We start from the raw sequence: 6,000 nt of genomic DNA, 5'->3' as shown, positions 1-6,000 counted from the left end.
CAAATCTCAGAAGATTGGCCAGAGCATCACCCTGAATGCAAACTAGACGATTGAAAACTGGCTTGATCATCCTGGCCGATCAGTTCAATTCAGAGGAAAATCGTCCTGAGAATAGCCCTTGATACGAGCTGGCCGATATTTATTGTCCTGAAGTAGCTTAAGATTTTTAAATAGATCGTCCTGGCTGATCCTGCGATCGTCCAGGACGATATGATCGTATCAATCATCCTTAATTACTCCCTTAATTTCCTGATTAATTAAGGCATAATTTGTGAATATCGTCCAGGCCGATCAATGATCGTCCTGGCCGATAATTTAAAAATACAATATACCTTAATTATCTATGGCAGCAACTTCTTTCTATTTTGAGCATATCGTCCTGGCCGATACACGTATCGTCTAGGCTGATATGTTAATGACGGCTGCCTTAATTAAGAATTCTCATTTATACTTTCTGTTTTAAGCTTGATCGTCCAGGCCGATGTAAAAATCATCCTGACCGATATGAGTAAAAACAGAAATTTTAAGTCTCTCAAGTGTGTGCGTGAAGGGTTACTTATCATCAGTCTCTTTGATCATTACAAGTAGATTCAAGAAGTGAAAAACAAAAGTACAGACTGACTCAACCCTAAACCTACGCAATCCTGAATTGGCTTCGTCTTATTCATCCGATCTTCGGTTCCTGAAACTTTAGAAGCAACAAGCAGTCCAAGAGAAATAGTGTTTGTCAATCATCAAAATATAAGCCATGAAAATATATTTGCAACAAGGCTGAGGCCTTCCCTTGTCTTATTCAGGTGATATCCCCTATCAAAATTTAGGACCCCTCACTGAGTAGGAGTTTCATCTTCCTTCTTCTCTCCCTCAGGTTGAGGCACTCCATTAACCCTTTTTGGGTGGTATCCCATGTCCTAATTTAGGGCCCCTCACTAAGTAGGAGTTTCCTTCTTCTTCAAGAGATTCTGCTATTAGGTGGAAGTCTGGCAAAGGAAAAAAGTCCATAGATGAACAAAAATTCAGCATCAGGTGATGTTTGATGAAAGTCCAACAATGGGAAGAAGTCTGATGACATGCGAAGGTTCCATGTCGGGTAAAACTCTGATGAAATTCTTGTGACCGGTAGAAGTCTGATGACGGATAGAATTTTGGCGTCGAGTAGAAGTCTGATGAAAGTCTGAAGACAGGAAGAAGTCTAACGTCAGGTGGAAATTCGCCGTCGGGTAGAAGTCCAACAAAAGTCTGGTGACTAGTGAAAATTTGGCGTCGGGTGGAAATTTAACGCCGGGTAGAAGTTTTATAAAAGTTTGGTGATGGGCAGAAGTTCAACAATGAATGGAAATTTGTCACCGGGTAGAAGTCTGACGAATCGGGAAATTGGCAAAAATTCGGAGACCGGTGAAAATTGACATCGGGTAGAACTCAAATGAAATTTTGGTGACAGGCAAAAGTATGATGACGGGTAAAAGGTTAACATTGGATAAAAGTCTTATGAAAGTTCAGCGACGGGCAAAAGTTTGGTGATGGGTGAAAATTCATTATCGGGTAGAGGTCCGACTAAAGTCCCATGATAAACAGAAGTCTAGTGTCGAATAGAAAGCTAAAGGAGATAGTTTGAGGGTGTGCTTCTAGTAGTAGTCGAGCGAGAAGCCGATGATGACTTGTCCCTAGTCTTTTAAAATTACTTGTTGGTAGATGACATGCTTTGATATATTACGCCGGTGCTTTTTGAGACTTTTAGTCTGTTAAGACCTTCATATGAGTGGTGATTTCATCAACCACTTGCTTTCATGGATAGAGAGAATGTTATCTACTCAGAGTATTGCTCGATGATATTGACCTCTATGGAAGAGGTCAAGGGAATTCACCGAGGTTTTTTAATCAATCGAAGGGTATATGTCAAAGCATTGCTTGATAACGTTAACTAGTATAGAAGAGATTTAGAGAATCCACTAAGGATGTTTGATATATCCGAGGTTATATGTCAAAGCACTACTTGATGACATTAACCTTTGTGGAAGAGGTCTAGAGAATACATTGAGGATGTTGACCAATTTGAGATTGTATGTCAGAGTACTACTCTATGACATTAACCTGTATAGAAGAGGTTGAGAAAATCCACAAGGATGGATGCTTATCCGAGGTTTTATGTCAAAGCGTTGCTCGATGATGTTAGCCTATGTGAAAGAGGTCAAGAGATTTCATTGATGATATATGAATTACCTAAGATTGTATGTCAGAGCACTGTTTAATGATATTAACCTGTGTGGAAGAGGTTGGAGAATCCACCAATGACGTATGACCAATCTGAGGTTGTATATCAGAGCACTACTCGATAATGTTAACTTGAGTGAAATAAGCAGAGAGAATCCATTAGGGATGTATGAACTGTCTGAGGTCATATGTCAAAGCGCTGCTCAATAATGTTAACTTGTGTAGAAGAGATCAAATTGAATCACCTTGGGATTGATTTTGCCTTGATTGGGAGGGAGTGAATTCTGCATGTATCCCGAATCAAGGATGAAGAATGACCTATATTTAGATAATTATTACCTTTTTGATGTTAAGATTAAGACCCTAAATAATGAGTAAAAGTCCAACTAGGAACTATATAAGGATTGAAAATTATTAGAAGCATCCTTGTATTCATTAGGAGTTTCCTGAAATATCATCTTAATTTTGAATGTCCTCGAGGATTTTTCTTCACCACAGTTGGTGTCAAGGTTGCCCCCTGTCCGCATCTGATTCCCATGAAATTGATGCAATAATAGATAATGTAAGGAAGTTAACATGAATGGCCTTTTGAGGTTTGAACAAAAGTTGCCCCCAGTCGGGTATCATTTTCGCATAGATGGTACCAAACTATTGTGTCCTAGAATATTCACGATGGTAGAAAAATATAAAATTTAACATCTTAACTTTGTATTAAGATCCAACACACAAACAGATAAAAGAGAGGGTGTAGCGTTCATAAGAGACACCAGACTTTTTACGAGGAAACCCCTAAAAAGGGGAAAGAACCATATGGCCTGGACCAGTGTGAATGTATCCACTATTATTTGCAATCGATTACAAATGAGGCTCTTCCTTAGGGGGAAATCCTTGGGTTGATGTTGTAAATGTACATCATATTGGTAGAATTAATATTGAAATATTCATTTAGTCGATAGAACCATAATTGGCGGGCAACATAGTTTAGGAAGATCGTTGTCTGGTGGTTGAGGTTGGAAGGATCGTAGTCGACATGAGATAGGGGTCAGAAAGAATTATTTAGCGATGGAGGTCAGAAGGACCGTAGTAGGCGACAGAGGTCGGAAAGACAGTAGTTGGAAGGAGATATGGGTTAGAAAGTCCGTTGTCTAGCGGTGGAGGTCAAAAAGACCGTAGTCAATAGGAGATCAGGGTCATAAAGATCATTATTTTGTAATGGAGTTCAAAAGGATCGTAGTAGGAAACGAAGGTCAAAAGGGCCATAGTTGACAGGAGACATTGTCAAAAAAAATCATAATAGGCGATGGAGGTCAGAATGATCGTAGTAAGTAGGATACAGAGACCGTTATCTGACAATGGAGGTTGGAAGGACTGTAGTAGGCAACGAAGGTTAAAATAACCATAGTTGGTAGAAGACAAGGGTCAGAACAACCATTGTCTGGCAGTGGAGGTCAGAATAACCACAACAGGCAATTTAAGTCAGAAAGACCGTAGTCGATATGATACAAGGTTCAGAAAGACCGTTATTTGGCAGTGGACATCGAAAGGACTGTAACAAGCGACGGAGACCGGAAGGACCATAACCAACAGTAAATAGTTGCCAGAAAAGACTGTTATTTAGCGGTGGAGGTCAGAAGGATCGTAGGTTACAGGAGATAAGTATCAGAAAGATAGTTGTCTTGCAATGGAGGTCGGAAGAACAATAGTAGGAGACGAAGGTTAGAAGGACTGTAGTCGTTAGGAGATAGGGGTAGAAAGATCGTTGTTATAAGGCGGTGGTTCGGCAAAAGTTCGGCATCATGCGATGGTTTGGCAGAATGTGGTGGTCTGATGGAAGTCCGGGCATCAGGTGGTGGTCCGAAGAACTCTGGCGTCAAGTGCTGGTCAGGTGGAACTATGAGCATCAAGTGGTGGTCCGGTGGAACTCCGTGCGTCAGGTGGTGGTTCGGTGGAACTCTAGGCTCAGGTGGTGGTCTGGCGGGTACTCCGGCATCAGGTGGTGATCCAGCAAAACTGTAGGCATCACATGATGGTATGGCAAAACTCCTGGGGTCAGGTGGTGGTCCGGCCGAGACTCCGGTGTCAGGTGGTGGTTCGGCCGGGTCTCCGATGTCAGGTGGTGGTCCGGCGAAACTCTGGGCGTTAGGTGGTGGTTCGGCGGAACTCCAAGCATCAGATTGTGGTCTGGCGGTATTTCGTGCGTAATGTGGTGGTCTGGTGGAACTCTAGGCGTTAGGTGATGGTCCGACAGAACTCCGTGCGTCAGGTGATTGTTCGGTGGAACTCTAAGCGGTGGTCGAGGAGGAGCGAGGAGGCAAGAGCGATCTCCGATCTCTCTCTTGCCCTCTCTCTTGTGGTCCCCTTTCATGAGAAAGTAGGGCTATATTTATAGATTTTCTAGAGTGGCATGGCCCATAATTAGAAGGAAGATCGAGGTTAAATGGGGAGTGATTTGGATGGATGACCGATGTTGAATCCTTTGATTGTGGACCTTTCGCTAGCTATTTGAAGATCTCAATGATGTCGTAATTCCCTGACCTTGGGCTCGTTGGATTCATCTCGTCGAGTCGCTCGATTAGACTATGAGCATGTCATGTTTGGAAACCGTTAGATAATCTAAATTGTTGTTTGAACCTTCTAACAGCGCTTCAAGTCCTTAACTTCGACCCATATGGACTTGGATAGAGTCGATTTTGGTGTTGTTGGGTTTGTAATTCTGAGACGCTCAATTTGGCTATAAGTTTGCTGAAATCAGAGTTCGGATGGTCCCAATTTTAATTTTGGAAGTTTTCAACTTGATTTTGCCTTGAGATTCGGGCATGATCATGAAATTTTTTTGATGATGCATCAAACATAAACTTTTTTTTTCTAATATACCACAAATCTAATCTTATGAAACATTTCTAATGAGCTTCTTCAATTCAAAAGAGAATTATATGAATGCCAATCACAAGCATTTCTAATGATCTTATGGAGCACTTCTAATCCAATTTCTAATACTGTCTCCTCCATTCAAAAGAAACAAAAGAATGTTGTAAGGTTTTATTTGATATAGCTTGCTCATATTATGTTACTATTTTGATTGAAATAAAATTATTATTATTATATAGAATTATAAAGAAAAAACACACTTCTTCTTCCCTTAGCGTCTTTCGAGTATGTTATGTTTCTTTCTATTTTTTTGAGTTCGTTCTACATCCTAAGTTTCAATGTTGGTTCGCTATCCACATTACTTATTTATTTTTAGGGCTCACAGTGATGGTTGGCTTCTTAAATTTCTTCTTTAGTGGCCCATTTATTGAGTGATGCAACAAACAACTTTTCTTCTATCATTTGATGATCCTATTTTTTGTAGAATATTATAATGAAATGATTTTTTTATTGACGGGCCATTTTTTATGGTCCTAAATTTTTTTCTAGAGTATACTAAATGGATCATTATTTAAAAAGAAAGAATGTATAAAGATTAATATTAATAATCTCTCAGTTGATCATGAACTTTGACTTATATATTGAAAAAAATTATTTAATTTATTTCAAATAAATTATAATGCAACATTATTAGAAAATGTAAAATAAAATACAAAATTTATACTTTTTTATTTAATAATTATAATGCAAAATACATATTTATTTTAAATTTTATTATGTATGTATATATATATATATATATATATTATTTTTTATAAATTTGACCCTAGGATGATTTTGCCCCTCCTTTTTCATAAATGTAATTTATTTTAAAAATGAAACGTAGTAAAAAGCAGCTTCAAATGAATCTTACGATAGAAA

The sequence above is a fragment of the Dendrobium catenatum genome, unplaced genomic scaffold, assembly GCF_001605985.2.
Source record: "Dendrobium catenatum unplaced genomic scaffold, ASM160598v2 fragScaff_scaffold_976, whole genome shotgun sequence".
Taxonomy (NCBI): domain Eukaryota; kingdom Viridiplantae; phylum Streptophyta; class Magnoliopsida; order Asparagales; family Orchidaceae; genus Dendrobium; species Dendrobium catenatum.
The sequence above is the reverse complement of the archived record's forward strand: the minus strand, read 5'-3'. Positions refer to the sequence as shown.